The 24,593-nt window shown below is 39.3% G+C and overlaps 1 protein-coding gene across 5 annotated transcripts in view; it reads left to right on the forward strand.

The window, feature by feature from the left end:
• The window catches only part of HS3ST5 (heparan sulfate-glucosamine 3-sulfotransferase 5), a 289,927-nt gene that overhangs the window by 1,001 nt on the left and 264,333 nt on the right, over window positions 1-24,593 (forward strand). Inside the window, exon 1 of one of the 5 annotated variants that reach the window (XM_043890407.1) lies at window positions 660-755. The exons of the other annotated variants lie outside the window; for them this stretch is intronic. The gene's annotated coding sequence lies outside the window, so the exon portion shown is untranslated. Of the gene's footprint in view, window positions 1-659; window positions 756-24,593 lie in introns of those variants that run through there. 5 annotated transcript variants of the gene reach the window in all.

Consider the following 24,593-nt stretch of genomic DNA (forward strand, 5'->3'; position numbering starts at 1 on the left):
GGGCTTGGGGTTAAACGAGTGCCAGATGGAAAACGGCAGGGATGATTCTCGGGGTAAATTGACAGTCACTGGTGTCAGTCTGTCTGTCTCCTTGAGCTGGGCGCAGCGCTCTGGGTTCTCTGCGAGGGAGGGAGGACCCGCGTTAACTGCCTTCAGCAGAGTTTGGGGGCCCGCACAGTCACTTCCTGGAGTGGCTGTGGGCTGTCGCTTGGAGCGCGAGACGGCTCTGGGCGAGTTCGGGGCCGCCAGGCGGGAGGAGCGGGCAAGCAGCGGGCAGGCAAAGGCTCTGCGAACTTGCGGGTGGGGTGCGTTCTCCGCCCCGCAGGCCCCCACCCCTCAAAGTACCGGTCCCCGCCCCAGGGCAGCCCCAGTTGACGCAGCCCTTCCCACCCACCCCCGACACACACGCGCGCCCGCGCGCACACACATTCAGGAGGTGGATGCAATGGAGTGGGTGGGCATACCGTTGTTACTAAAAAGTGCGCGAGGTCGCTGTGGCTACTGACTGAAGCGCAGAGACTTCCACTTCTGGGACTTGGGCGACCGCCTGCGTTTAGGGGAGGGGGAAGGAGCGCCCAGCCCCCTGCGGTTGCCTCTACCTGACGGTTCCAGATGCACAGCGAGCAAACCCCTGTCGCAACTCCGGAATCACTTCGCCTTGGCGGACTCCGCTCTCTGGCTTCCCTCTTTGAGTGCTTATGGGTGCCCACCCAAGGGAGCTGCCGCTCAGATCCCGGTCTCCTTAGTACTCCCCGGTGGGTCGGACTCTCTTTCTCTCTCTCTCTTCTTCCCTTCCTCTCCCTCTCCGCATACCAGCTTCTTCATGGAAAACATTGATCCCGTAAGGAGAGGTTTAATATTTGCAAAGTGCTTTATATCATATTACTTTGTGGATACATTTAATTGCACTGTAACTCTTCTCTGATTTATGTAAACTTTAGTCGGATAAATAGCGAGCAGGGTCGGGTTGGGGGTGGGAGCAAGAGTGGGTGGGCGTTCTTTAACGGTGCTCTTTTCTAAACTGATTTGCTAGACGTAATTTAAAGCTGGTGCTTCTGAAAGCTTTTTTTGCTCAGTAGTTTTGACATATTTCAGGGCTTTAGATAAATGTTTCCACAGTACAATTTATTTCAAGTATATTCAGCTTCTATTCCAAGAAAAAGTTGAAAATAATGAAAGGGATTACAAAGTTGAATATCAAAACTATTTGAATGTTTTTATTGGCATCAATTATGTTGTAGCAGGTTTTTTTTTAAGTTGCCATAGTGGTTCTTCCTGGTGAAGCTTTTAAAAGGAGAAATGAAAGCAATGCTACTTATCTCCAAGTGATTGAGCAGCAGGGTAGGTTTCTTTAGGAATATGGAGTCATTCCCTAGTGAACTGATGAAGACAGAGGAAAACATTATAAGAAACATAATGATGGGAAAGAAACTGTGGCTTAAAACTAACTGCCTCCCATGCAGGGGGTCTTAACAGTGAACAACAACAGCAAACTGCTCTGGCCCCTTCTAGATTACTCTGGGTTATTTAAAAATACTCTTTCCTGGATTCATAACATATTTAGAAACATCATCAATAATGTAATGTTTTCAAATGGATGCCTAAAGCAGATTATATGGGAAATTACCAGCATACTCTTCAGAGTTTTGCAAAAGTACTAGGATCATGGTTTCTAGGTTAAGCCAGACCTCATGCTTACATTCTAATGTGGAAATCACTCCCTTTGACTTCTTTATGAGAAGGTGCTGCCCACAGAGAGTAGACTATGCTTGCATCATTGTTCTTACCATTTTGCAGGCATACGCAGATGTTTTTGAATGAATAATCTTCTTACTCACTGAATTTTCACTCATTCAAAAAGTATTTACTGAGCGCAGGAGTACACGAACAAAGCTGAGCTGAGTGTTATTTTAAATAACACGGAAGAGTTTTCAGTGGAAGCAGGGTGCTTACTCCTACGCTGTGTAAAAAGAACAGTAGAACAGTGACTTACTTAAGGAAGCAGCATTTTGCCCAAAGTAGGTGGTCAATCATGAGTTGTTGACTCAAAAATCATATACGATGTTCACTAGCCAGCTTTGCTTTCACCGTAAATCCCAACATTATTCTTAACACACTGTGTCATTTAGCTATGACTCAACTTCAGAGAATTGATGTTGACTTTAATCCTGTCACTCTTTGTCTGAATACTTTGGAGAAATAGAACTATCCGTGCACCACTCTAGCTTTCCCTGTGATTTCTGTGGAGCAGTGCTGGATCTGCATATGTCATTAGTATTCATTTATAAGTAAATGCAAATGTTCCTGTTGCATTGAGAAAGCAAACCTGAATTCAGAGGATGCAACAAATTTTATGCTCCTTTTCTCATCCTTTTATTTTTATATTCTCAGAAACAGTAACATCTCTTATGAGTACAATTATATGTACAAGAGCAGATAAGAAAAATGGTTATTCAGGGTCCATTAGAAAGAGGGAAATGTGTTATGGAAATTTTAGTTGAGAAGAATTCTGGCTCTTGTGGGAGGTCTGGTGAGGTAGTCTTTTATTTTAGAGATGCTCATTCATGAATGAAGTAACTCTCAAGGTAACTTCCTAGTAAAATGAGATAGCAATCCCTTAGTAAAAGGGACACTTGCTAAAATTGATACTAAAATCTCTGGGTATGAGCAGTAACACTATTATGCCATTGAAATTATGTGAACACTTGCATATTTTATTTGTGCATGATTTTTTAAATTTCTTTTTAGTACTTATTCAAATATTTCATATTCTGAGATTATTGCAATTAAATGAGTTATTGATTGGTAATGGAATTATAGGGTTTTTTTTGTTTTAAGTAAAGGTGAATAGTTTGAAAAGAGAGAACAGGTCAGGTAAAGAAATTATTATTCAAACCTCAGATTTATCTTCATTCAAGTTCTGTCCTTTTTCACTGGGGCAGTGACAGTTGCTTAGTCCCGTCCGACTCTTTGTAACTCCATGGACTATACAGTCCATGGAATTCTCCAGGCCAGAATACTGGAGTGGTTAGCTGTTTCCTTCTCTAGGATTTGCTGGGGAGGGGAACCTTAAAACCAAAATAACCTATGATTTATTTCACTAATTTCACTATGACCTAAATTGTTACTATTGAGAAAATCCTACATTGCATTGTAATTTTTCTGTGAGTTTAATACAGATTCTTTAAAACCAGCAAAAGTGTAACTTTTTCCTCCCCCTGAAATCCAATTCAACTGTTGACAAATTTTGTTCACTCTGGAACAGATATTTGTTTCTGGGGGTCATGATGTTATCCTAACCTTTGTAGCAGGAGTGTAATTAAAGGAAACTATTATGACCTGCATTTGAAAATCACTGATCTAACTGAAAACCATTTCAGAGCAGCTAACATTTATCAAAAGTAGAAGTAAAAGATTCTGTCTGGAGAATCTTATAATGTATAAGATCCATATAATGTATAGACAGGATAAATGAACCTCTCTAAATCTCAAATTCAAGTTCCATTATCATGTCTTAATTCACATTTGGTACAATGGGTTATTTTTCCTCTTCTTGAAAAGTTTTGTGAAAGAAAACTCTGTCAATATTAAGAGATGGTTACAGAGTTTGTTTGACTTTGGCCATTTTACCCATATATTGTGTGGGAAGTAGGTAAGTTACACACACACACACATATATATATACATGTGTACATGTATACATATAAAAGACATCTTTATATTTATGGATTTATTTATATTTAGGTATGTATCTACACTTTGTCTAAAAACTCTTTTTTAAAGATTTTTTTGATGTGGACCATTTTTAAAGTCTTTATTGAATTTGTTAATGTTGCCTCTGTTTTATGTGTTTTGGTGTTTTGGTCAGGAGGCATGTGGGATCTTAGCTCCACAACCAGGAATTGAACCCACAACCCCCTGCATTAAGGGGAAGTCTTAACCACTGGACAAGTGACAAGTGAAGTCGCTCAGTCATGTGCGACTCTTTGCGATCCCATGGACTGTAGCCTGTCGGGCTCTTCCATCCATGGAATTTTTCCAGGCAAGAGTACTGGAGTGGGTTGCCATTTCCTTCTACGGGGATCTTCCTGCCCTGGGGATTGAACCCAGGTCTTCCGCATTTCAAGCAGATGCTTTACCCTCTGAGCCACCTTGAAATCCCTTGTCTAATAACTTTGAACAATAGGAAGAGTCCTCTTGGTGGCATAAGTGGTTTGTGAAGTCAGCATTAGCTGGAAAATGGAACTTATTAAATGCTCAACTAGTCTTGATGTTAAAAATTGGGAGGGTACTAAACTTTTTTGAACAAGTTATTTAAAAAACCATATCATAATCTTTAGTATGTGCTTGACACTGTCCAAAGAACTTTGATAATGTAACTCAATTCTGGTAGCCGCCCTGCTCTCCCCAGAGAGACAATAAGTAGATAAAGCAGGTTTTTCTTTTTATTATTATCGTCATTTAGCAGGTGAGGAAAGTGAGGCTCAGCAAGCCTAAATAGATGGCTAAAGCCCCACAGCTACTAAATGGCAGAGCTGGTATGCGGGCCAGGCAGTCCACTCTGCTGTACTGCTGCTTCTGAACGGATAAGTTTGTTTGTTTGTTTGTTTGTTTGTTTCAGTTTTCTTAAACAGGGAACCAAAGGGGGGCCACGTTAAGTTGTAAAGCAAATGCATTCTAGCAACTGAGATTTATGACGGTTTTCAAGTTAGAGTGAATTCTTAAGGAATTCATAAGGAAGGCGATTGGCATGAAAAGCAGAAATAACCTGAACTAGGGCAATGCTAGAGCGGTGCTATAGCTTAATGCAGTTTTTAATGGACTCAATAATTTTCTTAGGTTCAACTACTTTTTAAAATTAGGTAACTTAAGAACTGATGCCATATTTAAGTAGTTTTAATAGCTCAGAGGTTGTGATACTGAATGTTTTATGTTTCCCATAATATCCTTATAATATGGACTTTTTGCATAGAGGTCAGTGTTATGTGTTCTTATATGGTACTTGCCAAAGGAACAGAGTTTAATGTGAAGGTGTGAAATGAGACTTATTCTGCTCTGACCCATGTGTCGTACAGTAAGCATCCAATCAATTAATGTTTACTGCATGAACTAATGAAGGATTTTCTAGAAGTTGATAGTCCAGAAACTTTACATATCTTTATAATTGCATAGTTTTAAGATTGTGATTTAATATTATATAGACTTTTTTCTTTGTCATGGTGACCTCAGGGCATTATCATCTATGAGACCCTGGAATAACAATCTTTATAAGATTGAGTGACCTGAGATAAAGGAAGAGGGTGGGGAAGGAAAGTAAAATGATAAATTGATTAAAATGTTTAAATTTAGAAGTTGACAAAAGGAAAACTGCCTCTAATTATACCTTTTATTTTTAAAGGGCAGATAAGACATAATTAATATTAAGTAATAGAATCTTTACAGTGCTAATGGAGTAGCACAACTCTCTTATCATAAATATTAACAATCTTACTATTTGAGTATAGTTTAGGGAACTATTTAGAAATGTATTAAAATGTCACTGTAATGCTCTTTGCCATAGCTAAATCAAGTCAATAAAAAAAATCACAGTAATTCTGAATGTGCTTAAGATAAATAAGGTGTTTATCACAGTATAAGTACAGTACTGGAGTCAGGCAGACCTGGCTGAATTAGAGTCCCTGTTTCACGGCTTGTTGACTGTGGGATCTTGGACATATTACCTAACCTTTCTAGTTCCTAGTAATCTGATCTGTTATATGGTTATGGAAATAGCATTCTAGATTTCTCTATATCTAGATTTGATAATATATGGAAAATGCCTTGCATATAGTGTCATGTACAGTGAAGATTCAGGAAGTCGTAACTGATGTCACTGTTATGATCATCATCTTAAAATTACTGTAACATCATCAGCAGTGGTTAAACATAATGGGTACATGGTTCTCTCTTTATCTATCTATCAGTCTGTCTATGTGTGTGTGTGTGTGTGTCTGTGTGTATGTGTGTACTGAATTGGCTGTTCTCCATTGCAAAGCATAGGTTCTGTGGATACTCTTATAGTTGAGAAAAGGATATGAATAGAAGAAATAAGTGTTTCAGACTTAAGCGTTACTGGATATAAAGCACAGAAATGGAGAGGAAGCTTTTAGGATAGCTACTTCACAATATTTTTTTTGCAAGGTCCAGCTATGTATGCTCACACAATTCTTTGGAAGATATATCCTCTTATACAAATATAGTAAATGAGGAAGAGCGAAAGGTTTACTAAAAGCAACTGTTTATATTTATCTGTTTATACCTTATGAGTTGAAGTATTAGGATGCACACAGATTTCTTTCTTTTTTATACTTTTGTACCATTTTCATGGATTAAAGTAAAAAAGCTATTAAAGTAAAGTAAAAAAGCTATTTCCTAACTCTAATGATTAAATTTGAGTAACTCAATGTAAAAGTTTAATTTTATTCTTAGATTTTTTTTTTCTATAACTCATTAATTCCAGTAGCCAGTTGGCTATCCTCAGTTTATAAAGTTTCCATTTATTCCTCCATTTATTTTGTCCTAATGGATATACTTATTTACCTCTTTTTCTCTGTAGAAATAATAGATGATAATAGCTAATTGACATTTACTGATGTACCAGGCTTTGTACAGGTCTTAACACATTACTTTCCCACAATGCATTCAATGGAATATGTGTCATTAGTAGTTCCATTTCACAGATGAGGAAACTGAGGCCCAGAGATGTCCTCTAGCTAGAGGGGTGGAGCCATAACCTGAACCCATGCCATCTGGCCTAGAGCCCACACTTAGCCGCACCAACAGACGTCTGAGTAGCAATTAGCCCCTACACACCATCCCTGTATTTCTGGGCCTAGAAACCCATGCCTTCCTATTTCCTTGTGTTTTCCCTGCAACAAAAGAGGGATTTATCTTCGATAAAGGTTAATTTCCTGACTTTGTCTTATCACCCTATTTTCCTGTGTATGTATATCACACTATTCTCCTATGTATGTACAGTGGACACGAGAGCAAAGAATGAAACTAGATTAATTTTTTGTAAACTATTGGATCTTTTTTCAGTAGATTTAAATTGATCGCCAAGATCCTGCTACATAGTTGCATTTATGCTTCCCATGCAGTGGTAGCGGATCACCAGTGCATGCTAGTAGAATTTCTACATCTGGTGAGTCAGCTGCCTGTGACCTGAACTTTTTAACTACCTCACTTCTTTCTGAGCTGAATGAAATAGAATGGGACTAAAGAGCCCTAGGAAGCTTGGAGAAGCAGAAGGCTCACCACAGGGAGCCCTGGGGTTCCTGAAGGATTACTCCCTCCTGAGAGTAGCTGGAGAAGGCCTGAGGACTGTTTCATGGGCCCCCTCAAGTGGGCAGGGTTTGTCCCCTTTTTCTCCATGGTACTTGGGACATGGTTTAATGGGGTAGACTCAGAGATTCTTCCTTCAGGAATCCAGAACCTGGAGAGCAGACCACTGAGGGATCCACAGAAGGAAGGATAGAAGGAGGAAGGCAGAGGCAGAAAACAGGGCAGATAAGGGAGATGTGAGGAGGTGAAAGGCCAGTAGGTGCCTTGGTAACCAGTGGGAGTAGTCAGTTTCATTTTATGTTTATTCAGGTATATTTACAATCCTTCATTCCTAAATCTAGCCTACATATGCAGTACCCATGTAGCCCTGATATGACTCTTTAAAAGGAAGGACATGATTGCCTATTGTCCTGATCTGGCACACCATAACGTTTTAATAAATATTAGCTATAATTATTATTGCTTGATTGCCTATAGACAGAATTACTTTTCTTAATCAGGTATTTATCCTATTCTCATACACCATATACTCTGAAATGGATGACTAGATAGTCAAAGGTTACTTGGCAGCATTTAGTTTTGGAATTTCTGAGTTCTGCAAATACTTGCATCTTTTGTATAACAGACACACAGCTCTGTACTTACCAACAGTGAGATCAAGAGTTCACGGATTTTCATACACCATTACTTTCTTAATGTTACCTCTTCTTGAATACTTTGTTATTTTGCTCTTCTGTACTGGCAGTGCCATCAAGAAAAGTGAGAAAACAGAAAAAAATCACAGTAGCAACACAGGTAACTTGAGATCATCTTGTATTTTTCCTTATCTTCCTCTAGTCTGTCACCTAGACATGACAGTCTGGCCTTTTGAACATCTACCTACCTACCAGCCCCAATTCAACTGCTTTAGTTGAGGCCATAAGAATTTCTCACCTGAATTACTAGCTTCCTTATTAGCTTTATATCTCCATCTTCCTCGGTGCTTCTAAAATTCTTTTCTCAATGCAAACCTAATGATGTAATTCCCCTGCTTTATAGGCTGTAGCATCCTTTGTCAGCAGGATAAAGTTCAGGCTAGCTCAACCTTCAAAGCCCTTACTGTTTCAATGGCCCAGCCTGGAACTCATCTCCTATCACGTGCTATGTCTCTGCAAGTGAGCAATTCCAAACAAAGAATCTTTTAGGATTTGAAATAGCTCAACTGGAAATCCATCACCTCCACTAGCTTTGTTCAGTGATGCTTCCTAAGACCCACTTGGCTTTGCATTCCAGGATGTCTGGCTCCAGGTGAGTGATCATGCCATCGTGGTTATCTGGGTTATGAAGATCTTTTTTGTGTAGTTTTTCTGTGTATTCTTCCCACCTCTTCTTAATATCTTCTGCTTCTGTTAGGTCCATACTATTTCTGTCCTTTATTGTGGCCACCTTTGCATGAACTCTTCCCTTGGTATCTCTAATTTTCTTGAAGAGATCTTTAGTCTTCCCATTCTATTGTTGTCCTGTATTTCTTTGCATTGATCACTGAGGAAGGCTTTCTTATCTCTCCTTGCTATTCTTTGGAACTCTGCATTCAAATATGTATATCTTTCCTTTTCTCCTTTGCCTTTAGCTTCTCTTCTTTTCACAGCTATTTGTAAGGCCTCCTCAGACAACCATTTTGTCCTTTTGCATTTCTTTTTCTTGGGGATGGTCTTGATATCTGCCTCCTATACAATGTCACAAACCTCCGTCCATAGTTCTTCAGGCACAGATGATGCTGTGAAAGTGCTGCACTCAATATGCCAGCAAACTGGAAAACTCAGCAGTGGCCACAGGACTGGAAAAGGTCAGTTTTCATTCCAATCCCAAAGAAAGGCAATGCCAAAGAATGCTCAAACTACCACACAATTGCACTCATCTCACAAGCTAGTAAAGTAATCCTCAAAATTCTCCAAGCCAGTCTTCAACAATATGTGAACCATGAACTTGCAGATGTTCAAGCTGGATTTAGAAAAGGCAGAGTAACCAGAGATCAAATTGCCAACACCCATTGGATCATCGAAAAAGCAAGAGAGTTCCAGAAAACATCTACTTCTGCTTTATTGACTGTCCCAAAGCCTTTGACTATGTGGATCACAACAAGCTCTAGAAAATTCTTAAAGAGATGGGACTACCAGACCACCTGACCTGCCTCTTGAGAAACCTATATGCAGGTCAGGAAGCAATGGTTAGAACTGGACATGGAACAAACTGGAACAGACTGGTTCCAAATTGGGAAAGGAGTACATCAAGGCTGTATATTCTCACCCTGCTTATTTAACTTATATGCAGAGTACATCATGAGAAATGCTGGGCTGGAAGAAGCACAGGCTGGAATCAAGATTTCTGGGAGAAATATCAATAACTTCAGATATGCAGATGACACCACCCTTATGGCAGAAAGTGAAGAGGAACTAAAAAGCCTCTTGATGAAAGTGAAAGAGGAGAGTGAAAAAGTTGGTTTAAAGCTCAACATTCAGAAAACTAAGATCATGGCATCTGGTCCCATCATTTTATGGCAAATAGATGGGGAAACAGTGGAAACAGTGACAGAATTTATTTTCTTGGGCTCCAAAACCACTGCAGATGGTGATTGCAGCCATGAAATTAAAAGACGTTTGCTCCTTGGAAGAAAAGTTATGACCAACATAGACAGCATATTAAAAAGCAGAGACATTACTTTGCCAACAAAGGTCCAAGTAGTCAAAGCTATGGTTTTTCCAGTAGTCATGTATGGATGTGAGAATTTGACTATAAAGAAAGCTGACCGCTGAAGAATTGATGCTTCTGAACTGTGGTGTTGGAGAAGACGCTTGAGAGTCCCTTGTACTGCAAGGAGATGCAACCAGTCAATCCTAAAGGAAATCAGTCCTGAATATTCATTGGAAGGACTGATGCTGAAGCTGAAACTCCAATACTTTGGTCACCTGATGCGAAGAACTGACTCATTTGAAAAGACCTTCATGCTGGGAAAGATTGAAGGCAGGAGGAGAAGGGGACGACAGAGGATGAGATGGTTGTATGGCATCACCGACTCAATGGACGTGAGTTTGAGTAAACTCCAGGAGTTGGTGATGGACAGGGAGGCCTGACGTGCTGTAGTCCATGGGGTCACAAAGAGTTGGACACGACTGAGCAACTGAACTGAACTGAAGCAAAGAATAGCTCACAAGTCCATGACTTTGCACATACCAGCCCCTTTGCTAAGAGGGTTCTCTGCTTGTCTAACTTCTTGTCTTCCTTACCACTTCTCTTGTTTTCTTACTCCTCTCCTTTGCAACTTACTCACCCCTACCTGAGCTAGGATGGGATAGTTTTCTGCTCCTTTATTATGTATAGTACAGATCATAGTCTATAGAATTATTTGTTTATTTGTTAATGGCCCCCTAATGTATGCTGGGAGGTATTGGGGGCAGGAGGAGAAGGGGACGACAGAGGATGAGATGGCTGGATGGCATCACCGACTCGATGGGCATGAGTTTGAGTAAACTCCGGGAGCTGGTGACAGACAGGGAGGCCTGGCGTGCTGCGATTCATGGGGTCGCAAAGAGTCGGACACGACTGAGCGACTGAACTGGACTGAACTGAATGCACGTATATACATACTCCTCCCAACCTCCACCAGTGCCTGGCCTGCACCGTCATCCCTCGCCCAACACAAAGCTGGTGTAGACATTCTGGTAGCTGTACATCTAGTACAGCCCTCCACATATACATAGTCTTTGTGCCAGGACTCTTTTGATATTTAAAGTAGGCCTGAGGAGAAGGACACTTCTGTTGTTCGAGAAGAGAAGCAAGTGTGTTTTATAACCTAAGCTGGCAAAAGGGACCCTGACGTGGGAGAGAGTATAGGGCAGAGGAAGGAACTGGACATCTTTGTGTGTTGCCCTCTGGATGCTCATATGAGGAAACAAGGTCTATGTTCTGCCCACCTCAGTCATCACCAGACCACAGGTGCATAGGATGCCTCTTTGTCCCTGATGTCTAAACACTTGCCACCAAGTATCACTTGCCAGCTTCGAGCAGCTGGGGTGAGCAGCAGGAAACAATATCATGACCGTAGTTCTAGGTCGTCACTCCTGCATCCAGGCAGCTATTCACGAGCACCTGTTGTCGTCCAGGAGCATCACCTAACTGAGTCAGAAGACTGAGTTTGGCACATGCATGCATGGGTGCTAAGTTGCTTCAGTTGTGTTCAGCTGTTTGCTGCTCCATGGACTGTAGCCCACCAGGCTCCTCACCATGAGATTCTCCAGGCAAGAATATTGGAGTGGGTTACCATCCCCTTCTCAAAGGGATCTTCTTGACCCTGGGATCAAACCTGGGTCTCCTGCATTGCAGGTGGATTCTTTACCATCTGAGCCACTAGGAAACACGAGTTTGGCACATGACAGGCTACCAAAGATGCAGTGAAATTGTGGTTGTAGGAGCCCATAAAAGTCAGAAACTTTGAGAGGTCCCGCACCTATCCATGTTTGTCTTATTGATTTTTTCCTTTGCATTCTTTTTAAGGATCTCAGTGACTATGCTATGTGTTCTGAGATGCTGATCAGTCAGAATTTTTAATATTTTGGTTTTTTAGAACTATCTGGAATAACACATTTTCTCAGTAAAGGAGGTTAACATTTATTTCATGGAAAGGGAGAATTTATACCATTTCCATTGGACCTTGCATCTCTTACCCAAAAGAAGAGTTCTAGGAAAAGGAATACAAGTTAGTGTCTTTTGCCTGCTGTATTTCAAAAATACATTAAAGTATTTCTACTTTTTTATTATTAATATATTCCCATCTGGATAGCTTTTTTTTTTTTTTCACCTGGGATGAACAAATTATTAATTCTATTGAAAAAATGTGCTGTATTCAGAAGAGTAGTTGCCAAATTTGTTGGGACCTATAACAAGATAATTAATTATCCAGCAACATGAGGACTATTGGAGTGTTGGATGTAAAACAGATGGTGGGAGAAGAAGGATGAGGCAGTCAGGATGCTGTGAGGGGTGTGATAAGTCTCTCAGGCTGTGTGGGGTAAAGCCACTTGTGTGCCAAGCCTCCCTCAGACTCCCTGCTGCACGTACTTTTCCCCATTGATCCTTCCACCACTCCATCACTTCACTCCTTGAGACCCCGGCTTCCCTGCCCCCCTGCCACCACATTCATTTTAAATGTCAAGGGGAAGTAAGGGGAGGTGAGGGCCAAAGGTCTGCTCCCCTTGGACCCCGGACACAATGCCAGCATCTGTGGTGGCCCCAGCACCTCTCCCATGGAGTAAGTCAGGCTGCCATTACCCTTGTCCTGACATTGCTTTTAGTCCTGCAGATGTAAAGCTTTAAAGGGTTTGAGGTTCATTTCAGAATCAGTTAAGATAAATGAAAATTACAAATGAACGCAGTGCTTTTTTTTTGTTTGTTTGCAAATTTCAAAGACCTAACCTGAAGTCTAAACATTTCCTGGGAGAAAACCTGGTTGAATATCAGTGAAAAAATGCTTACAGGAAACTGTTACTACCCCCATCTCCCCCTGCCAACCTTTTCACAGTGATCTTCCCCTGTGTTGAATCCAGTTAGTGTGAATTGGAAGGTACATTTATACCAAGCTCAATATTTGATGGTAGAGATTATAGTAACTCCCCTGTTGATGCTTTTCTTATAGATTACCATCATGATGCATTTTTAACTCTGTGAAAGTCATAGTACTTGGTGGTGGGACAAAGGTGGTGACGTTTAGATTAGAGATATTAAAAAAAAAAAAAACTGACTAACTACCAAGTTTTTCACTCTTGCACCAGAAAATACAGAATAATCTAGTTAATGTCTTCACAGGAAAGTTACTCATTCATTATAAAAGAGTGAGTTCCTGATTTGAGGAAGTAGGCAGTCACCTTGCCTACCCCACCCTCTCAATATCAGACCCATCTTTTATCATTTAAAGTAGAGCTCCCTAAAATAGATTACCCTGACAAGTAGTAATTACTGACAGCTGCATTTAATTAGCAAAGCAGATTCCTGCTCATGACAATAAAGTATTATTACATGTTTAGCATTAGCACTGGCAGTAAAAGAGGTGACTTTGCTAACACAGAACTAGAAGACCTGTTTTCTTTATTTAAAAACACACAGAATTTGGCTGGAATTGAGCTTATGCTACGTGGGAGTGTCTATGGTTACAAAAAGAAAGAAAAACAGTAACTATAAAAGTGGGTTTTTTAACAGGCAGATTGTACAAAGAATAAGAAATAGTCCAGTGCCAAACATTGGCCCCCAGTGTGGAATTGTGTGTCATTTTTTGTGTATCTGTTTGTGTGTGTTTGTGGGGCAATCAGGGTAGAGGTTATGGAGGTGTTTGGGTGTCAGAGACAGAAACACAATTAACCCATGTAAATTAGTAATTTCTGGTTATATTGACACTCTTGCTCTCCCTCTCTCCCTCCCTCCCTGCCTCCCCCTTCCCTCTCCTCCCTTCCTCTCTTTCTTCCTTCTTTCCTTTTTTTTGTACTTTACCCTATACACAGCTCCGGTGGGACTCCAAAATCACAATAGGTGGTCAGTATTTTGAGCAACATTACCACCTTCCTAACATCGTCAATCTGCAGAGGAGAGAGCTGCTACTAACTTTAAGAAGGGCTGTGAAGAACGCTCAAACTGGCAGTCCTTGACTTACATGACGTTTGCTATTTTCAATACTTCAGGGTTTCACTCGAGATATATAAACAGATAAGCTTATTGGGGCATTATCAGTAGAATGATAGTCCAAGAACCTAATGTATTTCCTCACACTCATAGAACCCAATTTAAAAATAGTTATTGGAGGTCTAAAAACATGAATCAAAAATTATGATGTTGCATGTCTGGAAGTTGTTTTCACCAAGAAAGCTTAGTGTGGTTTCAGGGTGCTGCTTTAAGTTATCTGGACAGCATTTATTTTTTGAGTTGTAAAAATAGACTCAGTATAAGATACTGCCATCTTGTAACTTGCCACTTATAAATGCTGTATTCATAAAAATCAACTTATGTATCCATGGCAATAAGAAGCAAGATGAATATGAATAAAGAAATCCTAAATTGATCCTCAAAAAAATTTCCATCATGAAACTGTTCAGCAGACTTGCTAAACTTCTTTTGTTTTTTGGTTTTTTTCCTCTCTCCCACTCACCCTCTAGTGGACATAAGCTAAAGAACAAGGGGCCTTCCTAGGTCAGAGCAAGGTAAACAACAGAGATTTCACAAAGGATGTGACCAACACATAAGTTTGGTACTTATCGTTATCTACAATTATAATATGACCTTCAACTATGTTCATGACCCCAAACTGGGCAGTGTACCATCTTCTTTCTCAAACACTGGTCATTCTAACAAGGGGGTTTAGGAAAAAAATTCAGGAGCTTATCTGTATTTTAGGGAGATTTTAAAAAAAGTAAATTCTAAGAAACAGCATTCATATGGATACTAAATATAAATATCTAAGCAGTTATTCAGTTAAAACCATTAGAGTTATTTTGAATATTAAAGGACGAAGCTTCACTAAATTTAAAATCCTACTGAGTCTTATAATATATTGGTATTTAATAGAGTTTTATTTTTGTGCTTTAGAAACCAACCAACAATAGACAATTCTTCACTGGAAACATTTTATAGGATTCAAGGACATTGACTAAAAAGAAGTATTGTGATCATTGAAATTGGATATGTTTGACAACTCAATGTTTCAGCTATAAAACTTTCCAAAATTAGATCTGTAAAATTGGAAACTCTGCCACGCAACTGCTCTAATTACTGTGCTAGTTCATAAATTAGTACTGAGGAATAAAGGCTCAAATATTCTCTTTTAAGAATGTCTTTGATTCAATATTGTCATTGCTCAGAATTCCATTTTCAGTCATTAGATAAATACTTGTTGAAGGCCTACTGTGTATACAGAGATGAGCAAAACACAGTCCTCTGGCTTCAAAGAGTCCGGTGAGAAAGTAAACTTTTGCATTACAATTAAATAAAGGATTCATTTGTTTCCACTTCTCACCTCCCACCACTAGAATGTGAAATCTACTGAAAGCAAGAATTTTTGTTTACCAATATACCCTACATATGCTAAAATATTGCCTGGCATATATATAGAAAGTGCTCAATAAATACTTGTTGAATGAAATCATAGTTATATGAATTATTAAAGAAGAAGAGTAGAGGAACAGAGAAGAGAATTGGGAGGGAAAGGAGTAAGAAAGTACTTCCAGGAGGAAGTAAACCTTGAACTCAGTCTAGAAGCTCCAAATGGAAAATAATTTGAGCAAAGCTTACAGGGGCTACATATACTTGCAAAAAGCTGAGTAGGTTTGTTTGTTTTTTCTTTTTCTTTTCTTTTCTTTTTGTTTTGAAACATGCCTTAACATTAGGTCAAAGAAACACTACTTTGGCAGTCAAAAATATTAAGTTGAATCTTAGTTCAGTTCAGTTCAGTCGCTGAGTTGTGTCCGACTCTTTGCGACCCCATGAGTCGCAGCACGCCAGGCCTCCCTGTCCATCACCAACTCCCAGAGTTTACTCAAAAACAGGCCCATCGAGTCGGTGATGCCATCCAGCCATCTCATCCTCTGTCGTCCCCTTCTCCTCCTGCCCCCAATCCCTCCCAGCATCAGGGTCTTTTCTGATGAGTCAACTCTTCACATGAGGTGGCCAAAGTACTGGAGTTTCAGCTTCAGCATCAGTCCGTCCAGTGAACACCCAGGACTGATCTCCTTTAGGATGGACTGGCTGGACCTTCTTGCAGTCCAAGGGACTCTCAAGAGTCTTCTCCAACACCACAGTTCAAAAGCATCAATTCTTGCACTCAGCTTTCTTCACAGTCCAACTCTCACATCCATACGTGACCACTGGAAAAACCATAGTCTTGACCAGACAGACCTTTGTTGGCAAAGTAATGTCTCTGCTTTTTAATATGCTATCTAGGTTGGTCATAACTTTCCTTCCAAGGAGTAAGCATCTTTTAATTTCACAGTTGCAATCACCATCTGCAGTGGTTTTGGAGCCCCCAAAAATAAAGTCAGCCACTGTTTCCACTGTCTCCCCATCTATTTCCTATGAGGTGATGGGACTAGATGCCATGATCTTCGTTTTCTAAATGTTAAGCTTTAAGCCAACTTTTTCACTCTCTTTCACTTTCATCAAGAGACTTTTTAGTTCCTCTTCACTCTCTGCCATAAGGGTGGTGTCATTTGCATAGTTGAGGTTATTGATATTTCTCCCAGCAATCTTGATTCCAGCTTGTGCTTCTTCCAGCCCAGGGTTTATCATGATGTACTCTGCATATAAGTTAAATAAGCAGGGTGACAATGTACAGCCTTGACATACTCCTTTCCCTATTTGGAATCAGTCTGTTGTTCCATGTCCAGTTCTAACTGTTGCTTCCTGACCCGCATACAGGTTTCTCAAGAGGCAGGTCAGGTGGTCTGGTATTCCCATCTCTTGAAGAATTTTCCATAGTTTATTGTGATCCACACAGTTGAAGGCTTTGGTGTAGTCAATAAAGCAGAAATAGATGTTTTTCTGGAACTCTCTTGCTTTTTCAATGATCCAGTGGATATTGGCAATTTGATCTCTGGTTCCTCTGCCTTTTCTGAAACCAGCTTGAACATCTGGAAGTTCTCGGTTCACGTATTGCTGAAGCCTGGCTTGGAGTATTTTGAGCATTACTTTACTAGCTTGTGAGACGAGTGCAATTGTGCAGTAGTTTGAGCATTCTTTGGGATTGCCTTTCTTTGGGATTGGAATGAAAATTGATCTTTTCCAGTCCTGTGGCCACTGCTGAGTTTTCCAAATTTGTTGGCATATTGAGTGCAGCACTTTCACAGCATCATCTTTCAGAATTTGAAATAGCTCAACTGGAATTCCATCACATCCACTAGCTTTGTTTGTACTGATGCTTTCTAAGGCCCACTTGACTTCACATTCCAGGGTGTCTGGCTCTAGGTGAGTGATCACACCATCGTGATTATCTGGGTCGTGAAGATCTTTTTTGTACAGTTCTTCTGTGTGTTTCTTGCCACCTCTTCTTAATATCTTCTGTTTCTGTTAGGTCCATACCATTTCTGTCCTTTATCAAACCCATCTTTGCCTGAAATTTTCCCTTGATATCTCTAATTTTCTTGAAGAGATCTCTAGTCTTTCCCATTCTTTTGTTTTCCTCTATTTCTTTGCATTGATTGCTGAGGAAGCCTTTCTTATCTCTCCTTGCTATTCTTTGGAACTCTGCATTCAAATGGGAATATCTTTCCTTTTTTCCTTTGCTTTTTGCTTCTCTTCTTTTCACAGCTGTTTGTAAGGCCTCCTCAGACAGCCATTTTGCCTTTTTGCATTTCTTTTCCATGGGGATGATCTTGATCCCTGTCTCCTGTACAATGTCTTGAACCTCAGTCCATAGTTCATCAGGCTCTCTGTCTATCAGGTCTAGTCCCTTAAATCTATTTCTCACTTCCACTGTATAGTCATAAGGGATTTGATTTAGGTCATACCTGAATGGTCTAGTGGTTTTCCCTACTTTCTTCAACTTAAGTCTGAATTTGGCAATAGGGAGTTCATGATCCGAGCCACAGTCAGCTCCTGGTCTTGTTTTTGCTGACTATATAGAATCTTAGGATTGAATCTTAGGATTGACAGTTGAATCTTTGGATGTAGCAAAACTCCTTGAGACACCTCTGTTAATCTATACGTGTGTTTCACATACACAAGAGCTATATCTAGACTCTGCCTTCCTTCTCTACAAACTTTTAATGAAACTATCCCCCAGTTCAACTTATGTTAACAAAGGAACAATACTTTCATCATGTTTCTATCCCACCATGTTTTTGAACCAGTTACCTAATTTTTGTTAACATTTGTCTGTAATACACACTTTTAAACTGGAGCAGCCTTTGCCATAAAACCTAGGCCACTTTGTGGTTTAAATACATTCTCATTTTAACCCTTGATCAATTATGCCTAGATAACTAACCCCATCAAGGTGACCTGTAGAAACCACTTAGGTCTCTGCCCTAAGCTAAATACAGAGGAATTCCTACTACAGAGAAAGCATAAATCATCTGCAACGGCTAAGCCTAGCAGTCAGCTTATTCAGAAAGTGGGAGATTAGGCTGAAATAGTCACAGTTCATTTCCTACTGTAATGCAATCCAAAGAGTTTTTTAAAAATCTTTGTTTAAATGTTTCTTTCTCAGATTATTAGCCTGGACCCCAGGATAATATCTTCTGCATGTATAACTATCATTTCCTAGTTTGACAGTATTTCACTGACTAGCCTTATGACTGAAGTTGTCTTATGCTTTAATGTCCCTTAAGTTGAGTGAGCCATATTATCAGCAATTGGAATCACTAGAAAGCATAAGAGTGGCAATTCCATAGACTGGTGTAAGTGAAAGGAAGCTATAATGGGGATTTGCTAGAGTCTGCAGTCCCGTTCCTGGTCCATCTAAATGTGCTTAACTTTGTTGGCTAAAAGTCTTCTTTCAGAACATCACAGTATGAAGAGGTTACTGCTAGACTTCATGCATCGTGGTTGGAGAAAGCAAAGGATTTAAAAACAAGTCAGTAACTAACAAGTGATAGCTAAAGTGCACAAAGATGTAGTTTACCATGAAAATACCCTGTTATTTTTAAGAGAATTTATTTTAATGGCAAATATCTGCAAAAAAAACTCAAGAGAATAAATCCTAGCCTACATAATGATTAAATAATTTGGGGGGAAGGGTGTTCATTTTTTAAAATTTGGAGTCAGTCAGATGCAAACTAATGCTGCATCAAAATGTTTTAGGTCCAAGAATTTTGTTCCATTGTACAGTGATTGAATGTCAAAAGCCATGTATAAATGATGAATAAAAGTGATGAGCTGAAACCATAAACCTGCCCATGTCAGAAACGACTAGTCCCTCCAGGGATAAGTTTGAAATGAGTTTTCAGAAGATATTCAGGGGAACACAGGTGTAACTCTCTTCACATGATGCAGAATCTTAGAAACTTTCCAGTTTTTTTGGGTGCCCATGAGACATGGCAGCCCTGTTGCCTAAAAGGGAATGAGAATGGGGAAGCATTTTCACGCAGTTACATTTGATGTGCAATAATGGCTATAGCAATGCAAAGTAACTCTTCTGTTAAATTGTGTTTATCTCATACAGATTCCTTCATTTTTTCCTCCCCTTGAATCTCACACTCTCAGGAGTTAAGACTAGATACCAAGAAGTCAGTTCTGCCTCCACCCCCTCTCCATGACCTTCCCACCTTAAGTGTTCCTGCTGGAGACGTCTCAGGATCATTGTTAAGCTTTGCTTTCTGACTCAGCATCCCTCGACAACAACCTTATAGATTTCTTTGGCCCTAAAGTTAAAACTATCTTTTTCTTCAGAAAACCTTGTCCCAAGTTAGGATCCCAAAGTCTGAAACCAGTACTCCCTAACCCACTCCAGGCACCATAGCTTTATACCCTTGGATAACTTTGTATACTTTAGCTATTCATTCATTGAGAAGGAAAAGTGTAAGTTAAATATATAGAAATAATAAGATTTGCATTGACAGAGTGGTCCCCGAATGCCACATACTGTATTAGACCCTAACATGCACTGTGTTATTTTCATAATAACCTGATGAGGTAGGTTCCATATTCAACTTTTATAGATGAGGAATTGCAACTTAAGTTAAATTGCTCAAAGCTGAAAAGTTAGGAAGAGGTGAAGATGGGAACTGAACTCCTAACTTTCTGATTCCATAAATTCATAACTCCTGCTACCAGTCATAATACCCATTGTAGGTTTTTCTGAGCATAAAATTTGTTATACTGTACTATTAATATTCACCAACAGATTAATGAATTTTACCTGTATCTCCCTGCACAAGTTTAATAGTCATCCATACATGAGTCCTTAATACCTTGATAATTTTACATATCATTAAATATATATCAGGTTGTTTACAAATGTTATTTTTCTCTAATGCCATTACAATCCTGATTTATTATTTTGTGCCTTCTAGGTAAAAGAGTTTCCCTTCATTCTAGTGTATGACTTCTTATCAAGTGTGTTAGGAATGGGCTAGGTTGTGCTAAAGATCCCATCTCAATGGTTTCACACCTCAAAGACTCATGTCTGCCTCCCACCACGTGGCCTTTGCACTTTGGAGGGCTCTGCCCCAAGGAGACCCGTCGCAGCATCTATGGGGAACATTGCTGATCTTAAGGTACAGAGAAGAGACATCACTGTGGAAGGCATACTAGCTGGAAAAACTTCTCTCTGGAAGTGACACAAGTCACCTGTATCTATTTTATTAATGAAACCATGTTCCTGTGGCCAAGTCTGACATCACTGAGGCAAGAAAATACAGTTCTCTCCCAGAGAGGAGCAGCAAGTGTTTGGGAAGTTGAATAATGTCTATGATATTACATATGAATGCTCATTGTATCTCAAAATAGTGGTGTATCTAATCTTTCTAGTCAGAGAAACCTTCAGAGTTGGGAAGTATAGATGGTAGGGCAGGAATTACACTGCAAGAAATTTTCTCAAGGGCTGTTTTAGCAGCTTCTACAGAGATGACCTCCAGAATTCTTGTCCTTCACAAGTAGGTTTCTTCACATTTATTACTTTTGCTAAAATGGATTTTAGTCATTATCAAAAGGGAATTTACACACCGCACTGTTGCCTTTTTGAATTTAGAGTATATATTTAGAATTTGGGATCACTTTCTCTGATGTCAGTCTGCAGCTGATTTTTTTTAATGTGTTATGTGAGCAAATGTAGATTGTAACTGTAAACACAGTGCAAGGGAAAAGCAGGCCCATCTGTCTCTTTCAAACTTGATTAGGGAAGGTTGTGCAGACAGTATTTTTAGCATGCTCTTAACGTTAAGGTTAAGTTGCTTTGAAGCCAGTTGACTACCATAGATTTATTCATTTTCGGGGTTAAAATAAAACAAATTGAAATAGATACACATTCCCAAAGATGCATTACGTTACTCCTTTAAGAGCACTTCTATTTTTCAGTTGCATGGGAAGTAATATTTGCAAGCATAGAGTGCTTTCCTCCACTGACTTTGGGGACAGAAATCTTGAAATAGCTCACAGTTCTATTACTTGTAGTTAATACTGCTAACCAGAATTGAACATGCTACCAGGGAAAACTCTGTATACTACTAATGCCAAGTACTGTATAAATGACAAAAGTTATACTAATCTAAATGGCATAGGGAAAAGTAAATTCCATACTGAATATAAGAAAAAAGTTGCTTTTCTGTTTGTTCTGATTTTAATAATTAATCTGAATGAATGTTCTATCAAGTCAACATGTTATTAAATTATTTAGTGGTCAAATACCAGACTCGCCTTATTTTTCTCCACCTTCCATTACCATGGGAAACAGACAAATGCCAATTAGATAAATAGTCAGATTCTCGGTTAATTGAGAAAGACTCTGGGAAAAGCCATTAGTGGCTCTGATGAGGAAAAATTTTAAAGGACAAGGGAACAAGAAATTCTAGGTGGAGCTAGATTTATGAAACAAATAATTTTTGATATAGAAAGATCAATAAACCCAAAGATTAGAATGTTTCAGTTATTATGCTGCGTACTTTACATTTTTAATCTTCACAGTGCTCCTGGGTGGGAGTGGTGGGTTCCACATGTGGGAAAAAAAAGAAGAAACTTACAGCAAGCCATTGACTAACTGAAGTTTCAGTTAGAATATCAGTGAAACCAAAATTAATTAAATCCATTCATCTATCTATTCTTTCAACAAATATTTATTGTTTTCTAGTGTTTTCTACCATTCTAAGTGCTGACATGACAGTGGTGAACAAGAGGCAAAAACCCTCCTGTCCTGTGGGCCTGATGTTTCTACAGTATTCATGGTTTCTTATTTTTGTTTTTAGAATGTTATGAGTTTTTTTTTTCTCCCCCAAATAAAATATCATATGCCCTGCCCCATGGGTCCGATCCCTGGGTTGGGAAGATCCCCTGGAGAAGGAAATGGCAGCCCACTCCAGTATTCTTGCCTGGAGAATCCTAAGGACAGAGGAGCCTGGCGGGCTACAGTCCATGGGGTCACAAAGAGCTGGGCAAGACTGAAGTGACTTAGCACTGCACTGCCCATACTTAGAGCAGGTAAAAATAAAGCTGCTCTGTTTAAGGTGAGGATAAGGAGCTGGGAGCTTTACCCAATCAACACCTCCCTGCCTCCTTCCTCATTTCACATATACCTTCTTAGAGAGTCCCTCCATCCTGAGATTACAACCAAAACAGTAGAGATGTCAGTGTGGGAAATGCAAATGGGTCCAGATGGTGAGGAAGTTGAAAGAGAAAGCTTATGATGTAATTGAATTAGTACTGGAGTGAGGTTATCCAAGAGTGGTGAGCAGGAGAAATTCGAGGGAAATAACAGAAGAAAGGAAAACTCCATAGAAGGCTATTTCGGTACTCTACCTGAACTAGTGAAATAATAGTCAACCCTGAGTAGATTCAGAAGGATTCCGGAGATACTGAGTCAGCACTACATCTATTGTGATGCGTTAGAGAGACATTGTAGATTTGAGAGCAGAATAGGGGTTTTAGGATCAGAGAATCCAGGTACCTAGCCTGGCCTATGTACTTAACTTTATAACTTTGATCAAATTCCAAATTTGACCTGAACCTCAATCTCCTTATCTGAAAAATGGGCATAATAAAACATAATTGTGAGAATTAAAGATAATGCATGTAAAATCCCATGAACAATGCAGTCACCTAAAAAGTACCATCCTATCACCACCAGTTTTTATGTTTTTCTAGGTACTGCCTTATGTGTATTTAAGAACAAGTTCTATTAATTATTATTATTATTATTATCATTACCATTTCTTCCTCTCTGATAAAAGATTGGATGCAATAAAGAATTGATTGAATTTAATGTGGTATCTATTATTATGAAGAAGGGTGAGAGAGAGAGACTGTAAACTTGATTAGGATAAGGTAGAGCCGTTGGGGAGGAAAAAAGAATTAGGGACTTAAGATGTACTTACACACATACAAAGGAACTGAAGTATGTTCATAATAGCAAAAACTTGGGAAAAACTTAAATGTCCTCAACAAGAACTGATGAAGTAAATTAAGTTGTACATATAAAATGGAATACTAGTCAGTCAAAAGAAAAAATGAAATAAGCAAGGTGTACATTCTCCAGAAAATTAACAGTAAGCTTTCCCACATTATATTCAGAGTACCCAAAGAGAAAAAAAAAATAGAATAAAAAATGAGAAAAGGATGTTGTTTTTTAACTAAGTCTTTTGAAGGGGCCTTCACAAAGCATCAACATGGTCATAGCTATGGATAAGCTTTGAACCAGCAATGACAGCTGGTGACCAGAGGCTATACTACATATGAGTCAAATTTAGAGAAAACTTGAAGATGCAGATCATCCTCTTAAGCTATATTTGTCTGTGGAATCACTCCCAGCAGTAATGTTTTTGAACCCAAAGGAGAAGAATTGATCTAAATCACAAGTGTTGCATAATGGTGCATGCAAATTAAATAATCCTAAAGAAATATATTACGTTTAAGAAAATTAAACAGATTGAGTTCTCAGTTTCTCTGTGAGCTTGGAGTATATAACATCTTCAGACACATACAAGGATCACATTTAAAAGAATCCACCTAAACATGAAGTTAGATGCATATTTAAAATATATACTGTGGATGGTTATTGGTTTAGCTTTTTTTTTTTTTTCCTGCAAACAATTATAGCAAACCAAAACAAAAGCCTGCCAAGGTAATAAGAAATACCTAAATATTGTTTTTCTTTGGGCTGATAGGAGCTGATAAAAGTGATGTTTTAGCCATTCTTGGGAAAAGATTGTGGATTTGTAAGAGCTAATAGGTATTGAGCACTTGCTGGGTCCAAGCATGGTGCTGAGTGATTTACATAATAGTTAATTCCCCATAACAACTTGATGAGGTAAGTGCTTCTATTTCCCCAAGTGGTTCATTTACTTGCTCGGGGTCCCACAAGTAATAAAAGGTCAAGTGGGCATTTGAACCCAGGGCTGCTGACGCCAGAGCTCTTATTAGTAGCCAAGATGCTGAATGCTCTAAGCTTAGGGTGTAACCTACAGGAGGGAAATGGAATAGGATTCAGTTAATGATATAAAAGCTACAGGAAAAGCAATTCAAGAGAAAGAATTTGAATATAGAAACAGGGAATAATGGTGTGCAGAGCCTCAGTGGGCTGAACCTATGACCTGTATTTTACTGTTGTAATT

Source organism: Cervus elaphus, chromosome 28 (genome assembly GCF_910594005.1).
Source record: "Cervus elaphus chromosome 28, mCerEla1.1, whole genome shotgun sequence".
Classification (NCBI taxonomy): Eukaryota; Metazoa; Chordata; class Mammalia; order Artiodactyla; family Cervidae; genus Cervus; species Cervus elaphus.